Source organism: Macadamia integrifolia, chromosome 11, assembly GCF_013358625.1.
Source record: "Macadamia integrifolia cultivar HAES 741 chromosome 11, SCU_Mint_v3, whole genome shotgun sequence".
Taxonomy (NCBI): Eukaryota; Viridiplantae; Streptophyta; class Magnoliopsida; order Proteales; family Proteaceae; genus Macadamia; species Macadamia integrifolia.
In genome coordinates, this window is record NC_056567.1 from 32561467 (window position 1) to 32585792 (window position 24326).

Genomic DNA, 24326 nt, shown 5'->3' on the forward strand with positions numbered 1-24326 from the left:
TTGCTGGGTGTTCGGCCACTCGAAGCCTTGCTCCGGACACCTTCTAAGGGATTCCATCTGACAGGTTTTGGAGGGTCAAGGTTCACTCCAATCTAGACCCCAGGATCGAGGGCCAAAACCAATTGGGTTTTGTTTCTTAATTTTGAATCGTAGTACAACCATGAGGCCCCTGTTTCTTGGGGATAGTACTCTGTTCGTTTGATGGGCTTGAGGGGCCTCAACTGTTCATTAAATATTCAGTTTTTGTTCAATTAGAGGGGTTGGGGATCTCACTTAAGAGTTTGGCCGAGTTTGGCCCTTCGAGTAGGATTTGATTTTTAGCCTTGTTAGCTACTTTAATTTATTTTTTTCTCTTTTTCCATTTCTCTTTTTACATTTTAGGGTTTATGATGGTTGCACAAAATGGTAAGCAGGTATATGGGACCTAGTCTAGGACGTAGGTTAGCTTGGGCGTGATTGGCCCCTCAAATCTACTCGAAGCATTAGTTACGTATTCAGGAACCCAGAAACCAGACTTTTTATTCCCATCATTTAGATTCTCAACTCTTACTCATATTAGTTAATACTAATTTGATCGGATTAAAGTAATGTACTTAGTCTAATTAGCTCTTTCAATTATTGTTTATTTATTTGCATTTAGTTTATTCATCTCCTTTAAATTACTGTAATTATTCTCTTCATTTGGTTTTATTAATCAAATTTATGCAATTAAAATTTATTTCCTCTAGTGATTTATTTATTTCAATCAATCAATCAATTAATTAGTCACTTAATGTAGGGTAATTAATTAAATAATTAATTACATTACTTACTGTTTAAGACATTTCAGCTCACTAGTCTAAGACTAATAGAATTTTGTAATATCTTCAAATACATCCACTAGGTTAGAATAATTGTAATTAGCTTAATTAGAGTTCATAATGCACTTAATTAACTCTTAAGATTTGACTTTAATTGCTTAAATTAGTGCAACTTTCACTATTCAACTCAAGCTTTAGTTTTTCTCTAAAAATCTTTTTACTAATTAGATTAATTAAGATTTCAATAATTCATTTAAAAAATCATTAGGGACTAAGATTAATCATTTTAATTAGTTCAACTCAAGATTCATAATATAGAATCAAATCATTCATAATCTTCAAGCTTTAAATCATTTTCCTTTTGCCTTATGACCTAGGTTAGTGTAATCGTTATTTATTCTAGGATTTCATATGTCATTACTTAGATACATAGTTTAGGGTTTTCAGTGACTTAGATTTAAGACTAATTAATAGGATACAAACAAACTTCGGTTAAACAGAAGGAAACCAGCCTTAGGGCCTGGTAGATTGGGTACCTAACACCTTCTCAGTCTGTCACTTGATACTTACCCAGCATCCTAGTGCAAACCAATCTTATCCATTGAGTCATTAGTCTCTCCCCATCATTGGAGGAGACTCCCTTTTATTCATATTGTGTACCCCTTCTTGGCATTTGAGGACCAAGGGATAGCTGAGTTGGCAATGGACCTTTATCTCAGGAAGCGTATGGTTCTAAGTTCAACCCTTCTTACCTCCTTGGGGCCACTCACACGGGTTGTTTAGTGTTTTTCACTGCTTTCAGTGAAAGTTGAATGATTCTCATTCAATCTTGGTATGACACGGTCCATGCAGTTGTGGGGTCAGTATGGATCTGTGGGACTAGTCAAGCCGAAAGCCTTGATATCCATTGTTAGCAAAAAAAAAAAAAGGTTAGGGGATACTATCTCATCTTAGGGTCGAACCCTAATGTCTGTACACACTACATTTTCGTAATCCGATACATTTCTTTCCCACCCAGCATCGGGATTTAAAATGATAGAGGAGAGCGAAGGTCCTTGGTACTTACACAAATGTTGAAGAAGATGACTATAGGATAACATAGGTAGAAGACGATCTTACCTCTTTTCCCTCTTTTGTTATTGTTTTAATCGAAGGGTATTGAGGTAAGTTCATCTATAAAAAAAGGTATTTTGAGCATTAAATTTATAATGTTAAGTGACGTGATCAATTAACAATTCCAATTTAACAAGGACTAACAGATTAGATCTAATTGTAAGAATCTTAAAATCTAAAGAATGTAATTCCTTTAAATTATTGGATCCATATGTAATTTCAACAAAATAGAGGGGTGGATGCATAATTTTCCCATGTTTTCTTCAAAGTAAAACCTTGAGTTTACGCTGTTCACAAGATATGTGTGTGGAATCTTCACGTATGCTGTTCACAAGAAATGTGTTGGCTGTGGGGAATCTTCAATTACGCTGTTCACATGACATGTGTAACTGGAAGGCGAATTCCGACCGTTGGCAGCGTAGAAGTGGAAGGAAATGGAGACCGAACATATATATCCCAAGCTCTGTTGCTTCTGCTATGGCAGCTTCGACCTCCTTGAGGGCTTCTCATTCTCAGATCTGGCTCTTCTCTTTTCCAAGGCCGCCGGGAATAGGAGACCGATCGTTGAAAGAGGGGTTTCTATTAGGTATGATGCTGGCGGTCCCAATGTTTTGGCCAAGACGATAAGAAATGATTCCAGGGCTTCCACTCCCGGACTCTCTCAACGACTCTTCCATTTCGGTTTTAGGGCTCAGGGAAAGCATCATCCGCTGGGTTCAAGCTTAAGCAACTCTTCCAATTCGGTTTCACGGTTCAGGTAAAAGCATCATCCGCTGTGTTTAAGCTCAATTGGCCCTTCCATTTCAGTTTCAGTGTTCAGTTATAGCTAGCTCTCTCTCTCTCTCTCGCTCTCGCTCTCTCTCAGTATATATAGATATATAGGATGAATGGCGTGAGATATATCTTTCTCTTTCTATGTTTTTCTTTTTTTGGGTGAAGTTCTCTTTCTACGCTCAGTGATCGGTTTTTTTTTATAATAATTTGTGATAAATTTTTTCTAAACTCTATGCTTCGAGATTGAAAATCGATTGGGAAAAATATATGTTCCTTTTTTTTTAAAGGAAATTCCCTGATGCAATGAATTGGAAACTGATATGCTCTGTGTTCAGCGTTGGAGTTTCTACACTAATTAATTGATGATTTAGATTGGAGTTTCAGAAGTTCCAATTTGTTGACGATCCATTAACATTTTGTTGTGTTGAAAGATTCCTTACTGCTGCAAGTAAACCATGAAATGGAGATGCTGGTTTTGCACGTTAGAGCATTTGTGATTCAACCCTGAGAATAGCCTATCCTACTCACACACACACACACACACACACACACACACACAGAGTATGGAATACGACCTCTTTCACTGTGTATGTTTGTTTCTCTTTTGGAAAAATCAATAAGTTGAAAAGATGAAATGCAAATTCGAAGTTTCTAGAATTGGAGGAAACAATTTGGAAGTGGCACAGCTTTCCATCATATATGAAAAGCTGGAATGTAAATTTAAAATTCCTACTTTCAAATTTAACTCTTTTAGAGGTCTTACAACCTACGGGAGAACTCTAAAATCTGATAAGAGTTTTACATTGCATCAACAAACTGGCCATCTTCAGTTAAAACTTTTCAGCTATCATGGAAACAGCCCTTCTGCAAACAGGTAAAATTATATCTATATATCTGGGCCAGCTGGCCAGTTTCCTGCTAGAGAAGCCTTATAACTATAATCAATGTCATTGGGTGATTCCTCAAGATTTCACTCCCTGCACTATACTTTTTGTTGGGATGTTTATAGTGGGAGAAGAGAGACCCAGATTTTCAAATCTGAAATACCACATTTTATGAACATCACTTAGGTCCTAAGCTTCTAAATAGACTAGAAAATATCCATGTCAACCACAATTACAAAATTGGTTTTACATGGTAGGAATAGACTGCAACGCTCTTGGTAGAATGGCATTTTCGAAAGTTGACTAAATCTAAGTTTCTTTGATTGTCAATGGTGAACAGATACTTAACATTAATTTTTCTCTATTATTTTCTTTTCCTTGGTTTTCCTTCATTAAAAACACTATTTATTTCATATGGATCATGGAAAGGGGATTGAACATTTAGGTTGAAGGGTCATGCAAAAGATTAAGGATGTGAAAGAGTTATATTGTTGGGCAGGTATTGAGAATAGAAATCATCTTTTTTTCCAATGTACCTTCATTATGCAAGTGTGGAGCGATATTTTTGGTACCTTTTGGCCAAATAGCAATCCATCTTCTAGTGTCACTTCGGAGGAAGTATGGATTGCTAAGGCATTTGGAAATGACAGCATTGGTGATATTGCTAAGCTGGCCTTTTGCTCTACCATATCTCATATATGGTCTGAAAGAAACTTCCGAAGATTTCGCAACAAAACAAGGCCTCGCCTTCTTATTGTTAAAGATATCCGGCTCGATGTGATTAATCGCTGCAAAAATGGGATCTTTAGAGGAAAAGAATCATCCTCAGTTGCCCTTCTTGTCAGAAATTGGGGCTTGCATGTTCTATGTTGATTGCCTTTCTCTTCCCTCCTAGCTGGTGTTGTGTTCTCAGCCGATCTCTTAGGCTGTCTTGTATTCTTGCATTGTTTTGTTGCTGGTTTAGGAGGCTGTAGCTTGTCCCTTGGGGATTGTCCTTTGGAAGGCTGTATAGCTGCCTCTCCTCTTCTTTTTATATTCCCCTCTATCTGTTTTGCTTCTTTTTTTTGCAATAAAGTAATAAAGTTGATCTTAAAAAAAATAATAATAATAATAAAAAATAAATAAAAATGGAAACCTCATTCTAAACATTAATGTAACCTAAGGAAGAGGTTGTTTGTCTGCACCTATGAAGACTACACTAGGGATGTCATTGGATAAGAACCTATTTATCCTTACCATACAAATCTACCATTTCCTTGTTCTCTCAATGTACCAGCCTCTTTTCTAGAACATAACCTCAAGCAAATTAAGGCTCAACACATAAGCTGTTGAATACCATCAAGAATAAGTTCAACACATCATTAGTTCATTTATAACAATTAGATGGAAAATTAACATAGGCAAAGCATGATCTGATTTGGACAAAGTATTATCTAAAATTTAGAGTCACACACATGCATCTTATAAAGAATAGTTAATGTAAAGTGATCATGGTATCCAATTCCAATAAGCTTAAAACATAAATCATATCAAGATTATATCATTTTAGTTTAGAAAAAACAGAACCTCTATTACACCAATATCATATTAATCCAGGAAAAAACTGTAAGATATATTAGTGAACAATAAAAGTGAAACTCTATGTAGTAAATTAGTGACTGACTAGTGGGAGAAAAAAGAATAAGAGTTAGAAACTATAAAAGATAAAAAAAAATAATTCTACCACTATCTCATATTTCTCTTTCTTCTTTCAATTCACCATTGTCTTCGCTCATTAAATATTCAACTTCAATTGGATCAAGACTATATAGGAACCATGATAACCTAGTCTGATTTATCCAAAATTTAAGCTCCCGAAAACTTTTGTTTTTATGATCATAAAACAATAGTTATAGGTTTGAAAATGCTTCTTAAGAATAGAATTTCACAATTTCTCAAACATTATGGTAATAAAACTATGAGATATTTCTGTAGAATCGGTTGTTTGGCAATAGTAAATTGCATTGTCTAAGACTCTTTAACTAGGGGTGTCAACGGGTAGATTTGGCTCAGGTTTGGTTTGATTTTTCTAGTTTCGGTGTGAGTTTTATAGAAACTGAAGGTGGACCAATAAGAAGTTTCTGGTTTTGGCTTGATTCTTGTTTCGTTTGGTTTGGGTTGGTGTTGGTTTGAATTACCAGGTTCAATACGATTTGGTTCGATTTTCAAACCTGGTATGGAACTGGTATCAGCTCGGTAATAAACCAACCCAGCCTCATTATCATGGATTTAAATGCCTCTGCTCATTATTAGGAATGGTTCTCATTATAAAAGCATAAGAGATTCTCAGCATTGTAAATCCAAAAGATCCATTGTTCTCATAATGGAAACAAAAAGAAAATAAGATAACATCAAGCTGGCACCAACACTCGAGAGAGAACATTGGAAAAACAATTCTAAAAGAACAACGGAAAACAAATGGAATGAACAACCCTGCAAGTTATTTGATGATAGAAATAGCCTAGTGCGGTGTTACAAAGGCAAGAGAAATCGAAATGCGCAACCCTCCGCTACTCTGTAATCTTTATCATCATCATCAATACCCACAAGATAACATACCAACCTTCATGATCCAACGTTCCAACTTATTAGACCCACACAAAAAACGAAAAAAAAAAAAAAAAAAAGGATGACAGAGACAAAGAGGCTGAGTCACTAAAATCGGATAGGAGGAGACAAATGAGGTCGAAGTCTCAAAGACAAGGTCCTTGACAGCCTGAGGAGTTTGCCGTCGCCAAGGTGAGGAGTAGAGGAGAGGCTGGCCGCTACCGCTACTGGATTGCTTCAAGCTTCTTAGGAGTTACTGAGTTAGGGGTACGAACAGCCACTTCTTGAAGGAGGAAACTTACAGAGCAGGGGAGGGTTGGCAGAAGGGGGGGCGAGGGGAGGTTGCAAGTGCAAGGAGAGGTTATTCAAATCTAATCTAATGAATAGGAAAATGAAGCCTATGTCTCCTTTGAGCACTTGGCAAAGGAATACAATGCATCTTATGTAAGCATCTTTAAACATTTTTTTCATTGATTACTGCAATTACAAATTGCTTTGCTACCACATCTATAGAATAAGTATCACTAGATCCATAAAATCTAATGAATTAATTTACTTGGTTATAAATGCTTTATAAATTTATTCATGGACTCTTAACTGCCCATGGTGTCATTCTTGCAAAGAACAGTCTAATTACAGGATTAGCCCATTTTTTTCTCTCTTTATTCATACAAATCCTTCAGATGTCGATTTCTAGCCAATTCATACTCTTAATCATTTTTCTAATCCCTTCCAACTTTGAAATCCTCCCGTCTCCAGCTTGTTCAGTACCAAAAAAAAAAAAAAAAAATGATTCTTCCACTCATTATTTCGAGATTTCAATAAAACCTTAGATGATTAAGAAGTTTCCTTACTATATAACACATGCACACAATACTTCATTGATAAATCTTGATCTATGAGGATGGATTTTGGGGATTTCCCCTTCAAAATTTTTAGAATAGCCTACGCATCATGAATCATACAGAAGCAATTCGAGTTGTTGGTGTACACATCTCATTTAATTTTGTCACACTGGAGGTGAGCATGACAATAATGATAGGATTCTCTTGGATGGTGATTGGGGTCTAAACTAATGTTTCTGAACAATTCCAAAATGATCCAAAAAGATAACATAAAAAATTATCAAAATACCCCTATGAAAGTTGACTTGGTCAAATTATCTCAAAGTAGGTCTAAACTTGATGATCAAGTGTATTTCATCAATAAGTTACTTGTATTAACATTGATTTGGAAACAATTTTATTTGACAACTATTTTATCTAACATGAAAAAAAGCCAAACTGATGTATGAAGTTATTCAAAGTCCCAAACTTAGTAGATGTCAGATTATTCTCCTACACTAAATGATGGGGAAAAATTATTACATTAATTAAATAACATTGGAATTGTCATTTGGAACTAAATCATGCATTTGTGAAAGCTTTGAGAGGTATTTTTCCTTGGACACATGAATGCCATTATATGTTTGTTATCATTATTGGATGAACTTTATTATCAAACTGATTCTAGATCTGTTGTATGTGATTACATGACCAAGATTAAAGTGTTGAGTGCTTGCTTGAAGCTTAAGAAGTGATTTCTTATGACTTACGAATATTGATGCAGAATTTCAAGTAATAATTCAAACGAAACAGACTTCAGATGATCTTGAATTGATCAAAGTAGCAAGAGAGGGAGATGATAAATGTACATGCATGGTAGATGCATGTGAAGGTACATGCATGTAAAACTATCACATGCATTACTGTAGTCGACGATGATGCAATCTGCCACTTTTAGCATCGAAAGGACAACTTCACATACATCTATTGTGGTCGGCGACGATGCATCTACCATTGACGGCGATGAAAGGACTGGTAGGTTTCATATATTTTTCTTGGGAAAAAGAACTCTATTCGGGAGCGTGGCTGACGCCAACACTCCAATGTCCTTCGGTTGTTATTTGTCAAATGCCTGTTTCTAATAGTTTCTAACCACTGATGCATTGGCTATAAGGGTGTCATTTTGGGACCAGACCAAGAATCGTCCCAGAATTGTCCCGCTAAAATCTGGTGCCGGACCATTCCATTAATAAATGGGACAACACTGGGATCTGATTTTGGTACCGAATAATAAATGGGATGGGATTCTCAACTGTACCACTACCGAAATACGGTTAGATACCGGATGGAACTGGAACCGCCAATACCATTTCAAAGGGGTATACTTCATATTCTTGCATTCAAGTTTTATGATTATAGTTTGATGTATTTGGGTGGTATTTTCTCTTATGGAGGTTTCGGTTGATTGACCTTTAGGTCTATTACTATAAACTTTTGGTGATGGCACTAACTATATCATTACTTCTTTGTTTTATATTAAGAAGCTTACATGTGATCTTAATGAGTATAAATAAATAAAAGTGTGAAATTCATTATTGGTTTATATCATAATTTTCTTTCTAAAGTAAGAGACATCTTAGTTCTCATGGATAATGAAAAGATCCACAACACTAATAATGGAACCATCTTGTTAGGAACCATTAAAGCTCTCCCTATTGCACAATTCCTATAACCGTTGAGGAACCAGTACCATCCCATCTCGTTTCTAATTGGGATTGTGACCTAGGTTTGGTCTCATTAAATAAACTGGACTGTATTGGGATTGGCACCTTTGGTGTCAGTATCGTTATAAACTTGTCCCGAATGCCAAGAACTGTCCCAATTGACACCCTTAGCTAGATATATGAGGCCCATCTAAAGATTTTAATTGATAATTATCGCCTATGTGATCCAATATAGAAAGGTGTTAATAACTTAAATAAGATAGAAAAGTATAATCTAATACAACTTTTAATATAATAAGATCGGGATGGAGATTCTCATATGATTGTGTAGTGCACACTAGTGCTTCCTTGTGTCTATCTCCCTTATCCCATAATAGGGGTAAATATGTCATTTTATAAGAGGAAGGAGAGAGATAGACATAGGGAGGCGCTAGCATACTCTATGCAACTTGGCAGTGTTCCTTCTCCCTTTTGTTCTATTATTCTATTGATTCAATCATAATATACATGTGAAGAGAGGAGTTACCCTTATGGAGAAAAAAATGTTATGGTGACTAATCTAAATGACACCTCTATTTTTTAAGCAACTCAGTGCACAAGGCTCCAGCTACTGCAGGGTTTGGGAGGGGCAAATGTACGCAACCTTACCCCTTGCTTCATAGAAGAGGTTGTTTCCAAGTTTTAAACTTGTGATCAACATTTGAATTGAATATTTGAAGTATTAGGAAAAAATCAGAAAAAAAAATATTTGACTTTTTCATATCTTGATTTTTTGAACTCCTTCAAAAAAAGATAAGAGCTGGCGAATCAGAAATAATTAATAAGAATAAAAAATTTTGATTTTCTTATGGAACATACATATCAATATGCGTGGATTTTACCACTCCTTCCACTTCCAGTTCCTATGTTAATAGGAATGGGACTTCTCCTTGTTCCGACTGGCAACAAAAAATCTTCGTCGTATGTGGGCTTTCCTAGTATTTTATTTGTTAAGTATAGTTATGATTTTTTTGGTCGATCTGTCTATTCAGCAAATAAATGGCAGTTCTATCTATCAATATGTATGGTCTTGGACCATCAATAATGATTTTTCCTTAAGAGTTTGGCCACTTGATCTATCCACTTACTGTTGTGCCACAGGCTTGCCCCACACATTTATAAGTTCTGTAATCTTGTTTTCTTAAAGCTTTTAATCTTTATCCCATTGGCAAGAATTTTTTTCTGGTTGTCAGGTCATTGAACTTATAAACAGTTCAACGCTCAGAGACTTTACCAGAAAAATGAGAAGTTTGTTGATCTCTGTTTCATCTGTATTGAGAATCCAGGTAAAAGATTGTATTGATATAGATTTGTTTTCTGAATCTTGGGTTTCCTCTTAGTGCTCATGTGAATGTGTGAAGTTTGATTTGAACTTTAAACCTCGCAATGGTGCAAAACTGAACAGAAATTCAGGAAAAAATGAAAATATTATTATTTCATTCATGTGTATTTAGATTCCTAGCCATAACTGATTTGGACTTGGCTCCTGAATCCTGATTTGCCTTTTTGTTGAATTGGGTTTGTGGAGTTCCATGTCTGTTTTGTCCCCTTTGTTTCTTACATGATTTGTATAAGAACTTTAGGGTTGTTCCTGAAATTTTGCATTCCTTTTTGCCTCTCAATTGCTTTTTTTATTGATGATGATACGGAGGATTTAACGTCGGTTCTTTTAGTAATTGTAAATTGTCAATTCTTTGTCTTCTATTTATTTGTCGAGTCTTTCAACCAACACCCCCCTCCCCCACCAAAAAAAAACCACCTCCAGGCTCCAATAACACTCTAAATTGAATATGATCTTTTTCCTTTTATATTGTTCTATACAACACATCTTTCTTATTTGTTGAGTCTTTCAACCAAAACCAACCCCAACCCCCCCCCCCCAAAAAAAAAAAACCACCTCCAGGATCCAATAACACTCTAAATTGAATATGATCCTTTTCCTTTTATATGGTCCTATACAACACATCTTTCTTTTTTGTTTTGTTAAAAACTCTTCATGGACTGTAGGTCTTTCACTGGAGGAGAGTATTTCTCTGTAATCCATTCTTCATAGGATACTTTTACTTCTTTTTGCCCCCAATGCCTTCTCTTGCCTTTTTCTTTTTATTTTCTTTTCTTTTCTTTTTGAATTTCTTTAAGCTATTGTTTCTATTTGGGCCTCTAAGGGTCTTCGGTTTCTTGTATTTGGTTTGCTTTTTCAACTTCTGTTGATTTTTTTTTTCCAGCAATTATGATAAAATTAGCCTTACCGAATTTAATCTTCCTATGCATTTCCTACTCTTTTATTTTCTTCTCTCAAGTTCTGAGCTGGTTTTCTGTTTAGTATTTTGAACATCTTATTCCATTCAATTATGATGATCCCCTAAAAAATTGAACTCCTTTAAATAGCTCTATAATAGCCTACTGTTTCTTCATCCATGACTGATAAATTTATCTAAAAGGCAGTTGCATGCTTAAATATCAGATAGAAAACCATCCTATCATAACCTTAAGATAGCAATATAACTTATCCATAGAGTTAGTGCTACAAGCTTTAGACAAAAACCTCAAAATACTTAAGAGCAACTTACAAACCCAAAGAGCATTAAACCAATTTGTAATGTAAGACTAGAATCATAAGTGATCCTAATCCCAGGCAGGATCCGAAAAATCTTGTTAAATATGGAGAAATATGAGATCTCACAAACCGTAGCTTAGATGGAGCTGAAATTGGACTTTCTAATTTGTGTCTAACTTGCTAACCAAGCTTAACAAAATTAGCACTAACAACTGAACATAAAAAAGAAACTAGCCTAAATCATAAAAATAGAAACTTCTTTGACAAACAAAATAGGAAACTAACTTGGCTAACTTGCTCACTAAGTAAATAGAAACTAACTAAACTAAATAGGAAACAAAAATATGAAATATGGACCCACTTTACTGTTCACGTGAACCATGTCATGTGAACAGTAACTCTTGTTACTGTTCACGTGAACGGTAATTTCTGACTTCTGCTAGTCTTCTTCTTCGAGCTTTGATCTGCATCAATTTGTCACACATACTTAATGTCTATGGAATTTCTGACTTCTGCTTGTCTTCTTCTTCTTCAAGGTTTGATCTGCATCAATTTGTGACACATACTTAATGTCTATGGTTCCAAGGAAGTTCCATGCACTCCATGCCATTGGATTTGGTGCATTAAGGTATTGACAAGATCAAGGAAAATATCACAAGCATACAACATTTTTCGATGATTTAAAATTCATATTCCCAGATAATTAAGAACTATGAAATGAAGCAAAATAGCTGATCAGTACTATATTTCTTTATGTAACTAAGTTTTGTCCGCTTAAACTATAAAATTAAGAATAGGGCCAGCTTGGTAATAAAAAAAGAGGAGTGTACAAAATATATTGATATGGACTCCGGTTTTCAGCCAAGCATTTTTATTCCTCCTCCTCCCAATGCAAGTTCTGACCACATCAGTTTATCTATATTGTCTTACTCTTTTTAAAATTTTTCTTCATGAGTAACTTACTGTGAAATTTGAGATCACCTAATAAAGGATCAATATTTCCTATCAAGAAAAGATTGGCTTCTCTATCTTTCAGATTTTGTTTTCTGATCTATCCTTGAAATATTTCCTGTTTATTAGGTTCACCCTCAAAGTTTGCTGACGTTTTTTCTCCTATTTACTTTGTCTAGAAAATTTGTGACATAATCAGTTGTTGTAAGAATTTTTGTGTCTTAACTACTGATTACTAGAGTGACTGCTGTTACTGTATTGTAGCTTGTACATTGTTTGAAAAACTGTTAGCCATGTACTGAAGTCGTATTGTTGGATGAGTTATGGTTACCGTGGAGATTGCTGGAGAGTGGCTTGAATTCCAAAGCCAATATATTTGGGGAATTTTACCACGCTTTCCCCCTCCCTTCCTTTTTTTCCTTGTTCTGTTGAATCACTATAAATTGTGTGGCTATTTTCGCCTATGGTTTTTTTTTTTTCCCCACCTCCTAGATTAATTAATTGTACATGAACTTTAGGAACATCATTGTACTGTCATTTGTTCTCTCTTAGATTCACTGTAAGATGAGGTACGGGTTATAGTGAAGATTACTAGAGTGGCTTGAAATCCAAGCCAATATAATTTTGAAATTTTACCACTTGCATTCTTCCTCAAAAATGAGGACTGTACCCAAGAATGATGAGAAAGGGTCTCCTGTATCTCTATGCTCGCAGCATGAACTTCACCTGCTTGGACTGCTTGTTTGGTCAATGAAGATTGCCTACAACTCACAAATCCAGGATTTAATATACACATTCAAAGCATAGTTATTGCAAAACATGCATGTGCTTAAGTTGTGGCTGTGATGATGAGGGTAATGAAATTGCTAGAGTATGAATTAAAGCATTGTTGTTGTTGGTTTTGATTATGACTTTCTATCTCTCTTTTTTGTCAAATTAGGGATTTAAACCTTGAGGCTTGTACTAAATGATAGAAAGAGTCAATAATTCATCTACCAGAGGTTTGTAGACAAAGTATATAATTATTTATAGACATATGTTTTGAATCATGGAAGGATATAAATAACCTTGTGTCACACCCCACCTTCACTTACCTGAAGGTTGGTGACCTGGACACACCATTATTCTACAATCCATCCAGGATCTCCAATGCAGTATTTTAAGATCACAAAGTTAAGAAATAATCTAAAATTAAAAAAAATATTTAATAATTAGTAAGATAAGCACAGGTGGTGAACTTCTATTGATATGTAACATATTACACAAAAAGAATGTTTACTCCTGTCATAACATAAGTAAAATGTTACCTATAGGCATAGTTTTTAAGGCGCTGCTAAGGCGTCGCCTTACCAGCGCCTTTGCGTTGATGCGGTCTAGAGATGGTAAGGCAGTGATCCGCCTTATGTGAAGTGGCGCCTTATGGGTTTTTTTTTTTTTTTTTGAACACATTTTAAAATTATTTGATGAAGATTCCAAATATAATTTTTTTATTGGTAGATGTATGATTTTGTAACCACTTGAGATGTATGAGATCAGCTTTACTCCACCAAAAATAACCACAACAAACAAAACGAAAACACGATTCACAAACAGGGTTGGATTTTGTCAAGGGTTTTAAGAAAGGGCTTTGAGAAGGAATCAAGGAATCAAGGAATAAGGAAGAACCACTGATCTAGGCGACCATTTTGCTCCGGCAACGGTGAGCTTCATTCTTCTTTGACAAGAGTAGAAATATAGTGGATGACCTTAGGGCTTAGGCACTCATTTTGGCATCATAGAGGTAAGTATAATGAATACTTGCATTTTTTATGTCTTCTTTTCTTTATTTTTATAATTTTGCTTCATAATTATGTATTTATATTATATGTTAATATGATTGATGATGGATGAAGATGAACTTAGTTTATTCACTTTATTGATTTGTTTTCTTGATGAATATCTTACATTGGTGTGAATATGAACCTTTAATATTTATTTAACATATGAGTAATAGGATTCAACTAGGATTTGAGCCAAATGGATTGGTTTTATAAAAAAAATTACACAGGAACGCTTTAGTCAATAAGGCAACGCTTTATGCCCGCTTTATCGCTAAGGCACTCCGAAAGACCCTCAAACGCCTCCGTCGCCTTACCACCTTAAAAACTATGCTGGAGACAACTGTCAACACAAACACATCATAAGCGATGACCATAGCCATCAACGAATAAACTTTACACCATATTGTAATCTCCAAATCTTTATTTGCTCAAATCACCTGAAAAGAGATTTTTTCACTCTAACCATCCTTGAGGATAACAGATTTCATTAGAAACCCACAAGAGGCACAAGGCAAACCGCCTCCTAGGACTACATACAGGGTTAAAAATAACAGAGTAAACAACTCAAAGGGGGGTTATATGCTTGATACGCTCAAATTAGCCACCCAGTAAGACAAAGGCACATGGCATCCCAGGTAGGGACACGTGGCACCCAGCCGAGGTGCGTCCACCACGACCAGGACTCCGAGAGCAGGAGGGGGGGCACGCGAAGGACTCTAACCGCGTAAAGAGGGGATACCCGAATAGGGAATATTCCTTACGAAGGTAGGAAGACGTATCCTCGTAGGACTGGGAAATGGGGTAATCATATAAGAGGAAACCCTAAAAGACAAAAGAGGTAAGTCGAAACACACACCATTACTCTTGGGAAAAAAGATTGTTCTGCCGGTCTCTAACTTGGGCGTCGGAGGACTAATCCCGGAGATACCTCCGGGCCTCTACCTTCTGTGCTCGTGCAGGATCGGTACCCAGCCTCATACGGATTTTCGGTAGCAACAGATTGGCGCTGTCCGTGGGAACGACAGAGTAATGGTGGGGAAAACCTACAATCGTAAGAAAACAAGAGCAGCGCCGAGTATGAATATGAATGAGGAACCTTCAGAATTTCTCCCCCCCTCGGCGGACGTAGGTCAAGAATGAGGAAACGATGATCGGGAAGGGTCCGCGAGGGACAGCGCTCGATCAGACATTCGGTGTGTAGAGACAATAATCCTCCACCCCCTCCCAGGGCGCAGGATTACGACTAGGGAGCAGTTCGACGCCCTTCAGGAGAAGTATGACCAAATGGCCGAGATAATGAAGGAGGTCTCCAAGGCCGTCTCTCAGAAGTCCGGAAGGGCAGTGCGAGGCTCCCATGTCCAGCCAGAACAAGTTCAGGACGAGGACCAGAGTAGCTCGGGGTCGATAAGGTCCGACCGAAACCCTCGAAACCGAGCCACAAGGGAAATCCCTGCACCCAAAGAAAGGATGCGGCGCTCCACAGGGGCTAGGCATGAGGAATCGCACCAAGGAAACAGTCAAAGACATGAAGACTCAGGGTTGAAGCAGATGATCCTAGACCTGAAGGACAAGATCTGGAAGGTAGCAGAAAACCAGACAGAGACTCGCGAGCCGGACCTCACTAATGCCACGGCTCTAGCTGATGAGGTCGTCATGAGGGATCCGCTCCCGGTCGATTTTTGTCTACCCAAATAAGACACCTACGACGGGTCTGGGGACCCCGTCGATCATCTGGAAGGCTTCAAGGTCGCGATGCAGTTCCACCGAGTCTCGGAAAACATTATGTGTCGCGCCTTGCCTTTAACATTCAGAGGAGCGGCAAGGCTATGGTACAACCGCCTGCCGACGAAATCAATTCACAGCTTCAGTGAATTTAGTTACTTCTTCGTGAAGGGATTCTCCAGTAGCCAACCCCTTCAGAAGACTACATTGAATCTGACCAACGTCAAACAGCATGAAGGAGAGTCACTACAAAACTACATGAAGCGCTTCCAGCAGGAGATCACGATTAGAGGTCTGGACCAGAAAGAAGAGTTCACGGCCCTGTTGGGAGGCGTCAAGAATAAAGAGTTAAAAATGTCTTTGGCAAAGCATACACCGAGGAACCTAATTGAGTTAAGGGCTCAGTGTGACAAGTACATTCAGATGGAAGAAACCCTCCAAGTTGACGAAGAAGCTAAAGGGAAGGCGGGGAGGAAAAGGACCTCAAGAGGTGATGATAAGCCTCCTGAAGGCAAGAGACAAAAGTCCAAACGTGATCGAGCACCCAGTCCGCCGAAGAAGTTTGAAAGATATGCACCCCTAAACCGGAGACAGACGGACGTGCTAATGCATATAAAAGAGTCCCCAGATGCCCGAGCCATGAAGTGGTCAGGGAAGATGGGACGACATCCTGAGAGACGCAACATGGACAAATACTACCACTTCCACAGGGACCATGGCCACAACACCGAATATTGTTGGCACCTGAAGGAAGAAATAAGAGGAATGATCCGAAGAGGATATCTAGGTCAATTCGTAGACCGCAAAAAGGAGGATGCCCAAGACGGCAATAACCGCAAGGACAACAGCCAAAGAGACGGCAAAGGCCGCCGTGAAAGAAGGGGGCCAGCCCATAAAGGCAATCAAGAACGGAAAAGGGACCGGACACCCGAGGAAGCTGACCCTCGCCCCCAGGAAGATCATAAAATCCCAACTAGGGTTATAACAACTATCAGTGGAGGCTTGGCCACTGGAGAAAGTTCTATCTCGGCCAGGAAAGCAAAAGCCTATGAGAGAGGCATGCATGTGGCTGAATAGTCAAACAAGAAGGCAAAGACGGGGACGGTTATCTCCTTCTCGGATGACGACCTGGAAGGGGTGCAGACGCCACATGATGATACCCTGGTAATCACTATGACCATAGCCGATTGTCAAGTAAAAATGATCTTGGTGGATAACGGCAGCTCAGCTAATATCCTATTCCTTAAAGCTTTCCAGAAGATGGGCCTAGACAAAGGAAAGCTCAAGAAGGTCGAACACCCGTTGCAAGGGTTCTCAGGTGCCCCGGTCAAAGTAGAGGGGTCGGTCGAGTTGCCAGTAAGGGCCAGCACCGGAGACCGCCAAGTAACAGTCATGATCAACTTTCTGGTAGTGGACATCACCTCGGCGTACAACGCCATACTAGGGAGAGTCGGCTTAAATTTAATAAAGGCCATAGTCTCCACACCACACCTCAAGATGAAGTTTCCAACCAAGAACGGAGTCGGCGAGTGTCGAGGTGATCAGGAGGCGTCCCAAAAGTGCTACGCCACCACCTTATGGGGGAAAAGAAAAGGCAGGCAAGGCGCTCCCGATAGAAGATCTGCATGATGACACCAGTTATCATAGGGGGGAACCGACGGAAGAGCTGATACAAGTTGACGTTGAAGAAGGGGATAACACTCGCCAATTCCAAGTTGGGGCCTTAATGCTAAGTGAACAACGAGAAAAGCTCATCTCATTTCTCCGAGACAACTCTGATGTCTTCACCTGGTCAGCCTCAGACATGCTTGGCTTAGCCCAGGAGGTAATAGAGCATCGTTTGAGTGTCGACCCAACCAAGAAGCCAGTACAGCAGAAGAAGAGGACCTTCACCCCCGAGAGGCAACAGAAGATAGCTGAGGAGATAGAGAAGTTGCTCAAGGCCAAGTTCATCCGCGAAATCCAATACCCAGAATGGATATCCAACGTGGTTATGGTCCCGAAGGCAAACGGGAAGCGGAGGATCTGCATCGACTTCATGGATTTAAACAAGCCTGCCCAAAGGACAACTATCCCCTGTCGAAGATAGACCTTCTCATCGATGCAACTTCAGGATATGAGGCGCTGAGCTTCATGGATGCATACTCAGGGTACAATCAAATTAAGATGTGTGAGGCCGATGTCCCGAAGACATCCTTCGTGACCGAGGGGGGGGTTGTACTGCTATAAAGTAATGCCCTTCGGGCTAAAAAACTCAGGGGCCACTTACCAAAAGTTAGTGAACAAGATCTTCAAGGGGATGATCAGCAAGACCATGGACGTGTACGTGGATGACATGCTCGTGAAAAGCCTGAAGGCAGAACACCATATCCGAGACTTAGAGAAGGCGTTCCAAGTACTGAGGGAATACGGCATGAAGCTGAACCCAACGAAGTGCGCATTCGGAGTAGCATCGGGAAAGTTCCTTGGCTTCATCGTCTCGGAGAGGGGGATCGTAGCCAACCTGATGAAGATACAAGCCATTCGAGATATGAGGTCACCGCAGAATGTGAAGCAAGTCCAGGAGCTAACAGGCAGAGTCGCCTCCCTAAGACGGTTCATGTCTCTGTCGGCTAACAAGTGTCTTTCCTTCTTCAAAGCCTTAAAGGAATCCAAAAAGTTATAATGGACGGAGGAATACAAGAAGTCTTTCGAACAACTGAAAGAGTACTTAACGACGCCCCTGCTACAGACAAAGCCAAACACCGAGGATACCTTGCAATTATACCTAGCTGTATCGACAGTGGCGGTAAGCACGGTACTGATAAAGGAAGAAGGAAGACAACAACGGCCAATATACTACGTTAGTCGAACCCTTTTGGACGCAGAAATAAGATACAGAAAGATGGAGAAGGTGGCATACGCACTGGTGATAACGACAAGAAAGCTGAGGCCCTATTTTCAATCACACTGTATACGTGCTCACGGACCAACCCCTGAAGAAGATACTTTAGAGGCCGGATATGTCCGGTCGCCTAGTAAACTGGGCGATAGAGTTGGGAGAATTTGACAGCCAATACAAATTGAGAACTGCGATAAAAGCACAGGCCCTAGCCGACTTTATAGCGGAGACAACGCTTCCAGATGAACCCCAGGAGATTGTCGAGGCTCGGGCAAAAAATACTGACATTATATATGGATGGTGCATCCAACCTAACGGGAAGCGGAGCAAGGATCATACTAGTCAAAACTAAAGGATTCAAGATCGAGTACGCCCTACGGTTTGACTCCAGTGCCTCCAACAATAAAGCTGAGTATGAAGCATTAATAGCCGGAATAAATCTAACGCGGGCTTTGATGGTGCAGGAGTTGGTGGTGCACAGTGACTTGCAGCTCGTGGTGTGACAAGTAAATGGAGACTATGAAGACAAGGGACAGACGATGGCAGAATACTTGAAGGTGGTGCGAGAGAAAGTGGTAGCCTTCAAGGAGTTCGAGGTAAGACAGGTGCCGCGGGAAGAGAACACCCGCGCTAATGCATTGTCGTTGTTGGCCACCTCTGACTTCACAAACCTCAGACGATCGGTGTATTTTGAAGTGTTACCTCAGCCAAGCACCGAAAGTGCACAAGAGGTGTTACCCATCGATGAAAACAGCCCTAGCTGGATGGATGTCATAATCAAGTACCTGAAGGAAGGAGCCCTCCCCGAAGACAGGGATGAGGCGAGGAAGGTGTGAATGCAGTCAACACAGTTCCTATTGAAGGGCGAGACGTTGTACAAGATAAGATTCACCACACCATACTTTATGCACTCCGAGAAGTACACAAAGGGATATGTGGCCAACATCTGGGAGCCTGGGCCTTGGCCCACAAAGTACTGAGGCAGGGCTTATTCTAGCCAACCATGAGGAAAGATGCAGAGGAATTCGTCAGAAAGTGCGTTAAGTATCAGATGTTCTCCCCCGTCCCTAGGCAGCATGCTACTGAGCTTTCCTCTCTGTCAAGCCCGTTACCGTTTGCCATATGGGGAATGGACATCTTGGACCCGTTCCCTCTGGCCACGAGGCAAAGAAAGTTTATTGTGGTGACGATAAACTACTTCACGAAGTGGGCAAAAGCCGAAGCACTAGCTACAATATTCAAAAAGAATATAAGGAACTTCGAGAGGGCGGTAGTCTATCAGTTCAGGATCCCCCGGGTGGTGGTAACGGATAATGGAACTCAGTTTGCTAACCCAACTTTTGACTCCTTTTGTGAAGCCCTTGGCATCAACCACAGGAAAACATCCGTTGGTTACCCATCAACCAACGGGTTGACAGAGGTAACCAATCATACCCTGCTTCAAGGAATAAAGAAAATGCTGGATGATGCCAAGGGGTTATGGGCAGAAGAGCTACACAGCATCCTTTGGGCTTACCGCACGACTGAGAGATCCGCCACCGGAGAAACACCCTTCAATTTAACTTATGGCACGGAAGCTATGCTCCCATTGGAGGTAGGAGCCATGACCCATCGAGTTTAGTACTACGATGAAACAGAAAACGATAAAGGGCTTCAAGCTAATTTAGACCTCCTGAATGAAGAACGAGAAGCCTCGCAAGAAAGGATCACCGCCTACCAGCGAAAGGTTGCGAGGCATTACAATTCTAAAGTCCGAAGAAACGAGTTCAGAATAGGTGACCTCGTCCTCAGAAGGGTGGAGATATCAGACCCGAAGCATCAAGGAAAGTTGGCTCCAAATTGGGAAGGGCCCTACAGAGTCACCAGGATAATACGACTAGGGTCCTATCACCTGGAGACTACGGGGGGAGAAAGGGTACTCCGATCATGGAACTCGAAGAACCTGAGGAAATTTTATCAGTAGTCATAGCATGCACATTTACTTAGTTTTTGTTTTTGCTTCTTAAACCAGTCTCAGTTTGTAGTTTTCCACCCCCAAGCGCTTCGAAGGATTTTTATTACGAAAAATATATAAGTTGGTTCAAGGCAATTGATTTTGGACAAGTCTCTAAGGAATATTCCTCAGTTGGGGACTCATGCTAAGGCCGAGGGACCCAACCGAAGATCTATACTTCGGTTGTGGATTAAGGCCAAGCCGAGCGGACCTTGCCGAAGGTCCTTTCCCTGAAGGTCATTACCTTGGTTAGGGGCTCAGGCTAAGGCCAAAGGACCCAACCAAAGGTCCTCACCTCGGTGGTCCCAACCGAAGGAACTCCTCTCGGTTGGACAAAGCCGATACCCTAAGTTCATTACCTCGGTTGGAAGTTCGGCCCAGGGCCAAACAGGTCAACGGCACCCCCAATCTCCGCACATAAGGAAAGCTCCCTCGGCTGGAGCTGAAGGGAAACACTAACACTTAGTGAAATCCTGCTTATGCAAGGCCCCCCTTCAAGGCTCCAGCCTCGGACCGGCCGACGCAACAGGACCAAGCCTCGAACAAAGACAGGTCGAGGCTCATATTACGCTTAGGAGAAAGTACTGGCATAAGGCCTCTCGGCCTTCGTGCACCAACCTGTGGGCTAAATATCCCTTAGTGGACTTCAAAAAAAAAAAAAAGACAGGGCGAGGAGCAAAGATATCCGAAGGAATTGGGGCATTCATTCACCAAAAAAGCCCAAAGGCTGAGATTACATTAGAAAGCCCGAAGGCTGAAATTACATAAAAAGGCCCTAAGGCCACAAACAAAAAAGAGAAGCCCCCAAATACGAAGCTTAGCCCGAAGGTCAGAAGGAACACGGAAGAGGCAGCCTCAGGGGGTGTCCGTTGGGTTCACGGCCTCGTCCTCGGCATGGTGGAGTCTCCCAATCGGAGCCAACGTGGCCAGGAGTCAAAGGCACTTTGCGTTGCAGCTGAACCTCTTCTTCCTCCCTTCCGCCCTCATCATCAGCCACCTCGGTAGCAGTTAGGGCAGCCTCGATACCCTCCTCTTCAAAAATTGGCCCGCTATCCTCAAAGGAGACCTTCAAGTAATGCTCGAGGACCCAGTCTCGGACCTCAATAGCACCCATCATGAACCCGGGGGCTCTGGCACGCCCAACCTCCTCCCGAAAGTCCTCAGAGGCCTTGTACCTATCGGCCCCTCGGACCTCGGCCTCCTCAACTCTCGCCGCAATTTGCGCCTTCAGCTCTGCAAGCTTCCGATCGCATTCCTGGCGGGTGACGGTAAGCCTCCAGGTGCTCCACCTTCTCAAGGAGGACTGAACGCTCATTCTCAAGCATAGACTTCTCGCGTTCGGAAGCCTCGAGGTCTCAGGCCAAGGCCTCAGCCCAGATCGCCAGCTGACCCACTTGGTTCTGAGCCTGAGCAGAACACCGATAGTCAGAACATCGCCATTGTAATAAATAAGAGGCCAAAGGTTGAAGCTTACCCCCGCCATAAAGATGCAGGTGCTAGTTATCATAGCTGCCATCCCCTAGCGTTGAGCTTCGGCAGCATCTCGGGGAAGGCTGCCCTTCTGTACCAACTCCCGGGCTACACTCCTGACAGATAGTGTCGTCCTCCTTGACCTACCAGTGGGGGACGAAGCCAACCTTGGTTCGGACCTGGGTGACCCTCGGACTTTAGAAGTCGGTCACCGGAGAAGTATCCAAGGCAGACAATACATTATAGCCCAGGGCAGCGAAGGCGTGGACTACATCGGCACTGGGTCCTTCGACCCTAGCCCTCTTCTTGGAAGGGGGAGCCTCGGAGGTGGGAGCCCCCTTCTCCTTCTCTTATGCTGCTACTGCGCGTCCCGCGCCCTGGCCTCCCTTATTTGGGTCTGCCTCTCTGCTGCAGCGGCCCTAGCTTCTGCCCTAGAGATTTGCACTACAAAAGGACACGAAAGTAGTACGAAGGACAAGGCTCCGATGCCAAATGTACTTAGACAGGCCTAAGACTCAACCGGGCTAAGCCCAAATTTGAACAAGACGGCGTCCGACTTAAGACTGTAGGACTCAACAGGAGGACAAGTGTCCTGTCGCCTCGCTATCGACTCCGCGTCTGTCCCAAGAAGGGCAGGAGCGAAGTTCACCATCCTCAGATCGGGGATGTCCCAAACAATGCCGAAGGGCACCCCCTCCAACAACCTCATAAAGAAGAATTTCTCCTTCCAGTTGTGGATCGATGTGGGGTAACCGTTCAGCAGCCGAAGGTCTTTCCGAGGGCTGAAGTAGTACTAGCCCAAAAGCCCTTTACTGGCCTGGAGGAAGCAATTGATGAAGAGGGGGAGAGAAAGGGAGCCGAAGGCCGGCCTTGAAAGCCTCCTTGTACAAGCACAGCTCTTCGGGTTCCGATAGCTGGCTCGGTCTGTCGGATTTGGCAGCCGGAGCACAAAGGCATCTGAAATAATACAGGAGGCCCTCAGTTCCCCCAACTCAAGCTCGTCCATAGTGGAAATGATGTTGAGAGCTTCCACCTCAAGAGAGTCCTGGGTTCGGGCTCTAGACTCAAGCACCCTCTCCCTGAAACCCTCACCGTTTGAGCCACCCTCGGACCCCGATGGTGAGGCCGTAGACGACAAGTCGCTAGACGAGGGCGAATCGGGGGAAGAGCCTAAGGACATCCCTTGGATCCCCCCGGGGCTTCGACCCCTTCGGTTGGACATTGTCCTCTCGAAGGACGAGGGACTATGCCCAAACAAACTGGACATCGTACTTATGAACAAGAGACGATAAGGGAAAAGAAATCAGGACTGAGGGGAAGCTCTCCGAAGGAAGCACCGAAACCGAAGGAAAGCTCTCCGAAGGAAAAACGAAAGTGGGCCACAAATGGACCCACTCCTTATAAAAGGAAGAAAAACGATACGACTGCCCGAGCATTAATGATGTCGCCACATCATCAATAGCTACTCCTGAGGTTTGTACTGGTCGCGGACCTGACCGAAGGTCCTCACCTCGGTTGGGGGCTCAGGCCATAGCCGAGTAGACCTAACCGAAGGTCCTTACCTCGATTGGGGGGACTCAGGCTAAAGCCTAGTGGGCTTGACCAAAGGTCCTCTCCCAGGTTGGGATCTCAGGCAAGGCCGAGCAGACCTGACCGAATGTCACTATCTCGGTTGGGGGCTCAGGCCAAGGCCAAGCAGACCTGACCGAAGGGCCTTACCTCAAATAGGATGAAAGCCGAAGACGAAGGAAGAAGGCCGAAGGAGCACATGAGAGAAGGAAAAAGAAAGGCATGGTTACTCCCACTAGAAGGGTTTCTTAGTGGCAGTAAGGGAACTCCTGATACGCTCAAATTAGCCACCCAGTAAGACAAAGGCACGTGGCATCTCAGGTAGGGACAGGTGGCACCCAGCCGAGGTGCGTCCACCACGACCAGGACTCCAAGAGTAGGAGGGGGCACGCAAAGGACTAACCACGTAAGGAAGGGATACCCGAATAGGGAATATTCCCTACGAAGGTAGGAAGACGTATCCTGGTTAGACTGGGAAATGGGGTAATCCTATAGAGGAAACCCTAAAAGACAGAAGAGGTAAGTCGAAACACACACCATTACTCCTAAGAAAAAAGATTGTTCTGCCGGTCTAACTTGGGCGTCGGAGGACTAATCCCAGAAATACCTCCGGGCCTCT

At 41.6% G+C, this 24326-nt stretch overlaps 1 long non-coding RNA gene across 9 annotated transcripts in view; it reads left to right on the forward strand.

Moving 5' to 3' along the window:
- Window positions 1-2232: 2232 nt before the first annotated feature.
- Window positions 2233-24326, forward strand: part of LOC122093624 — a 27097-nt gene continuing 5003 nt past the window's right edge. For 5 of the 9 annotated variants that reach the window (XR_006144513.1, XR_006144509.1, XR_006144515.1 and 2 more), the window contains exons 1-4: window positions 2233-2670; window positions 7766-8016; window positions 9938-10030; window positions 11838-13253. This is a non-coding gene — a long non-coding RNA (uncharacterized LOC122093624). Of the gene's footprint in view, window positions 2671-7765; window positions 8361-9937; window positions 10031-11837; window positions 13254-24326 lie in introns of all 9 variants that reach the window. The other 4 variants (XR_006144508.1, XR_006144512.1, XR_006144510.1 and 1 more) reach the window with 3 other exon arrangements.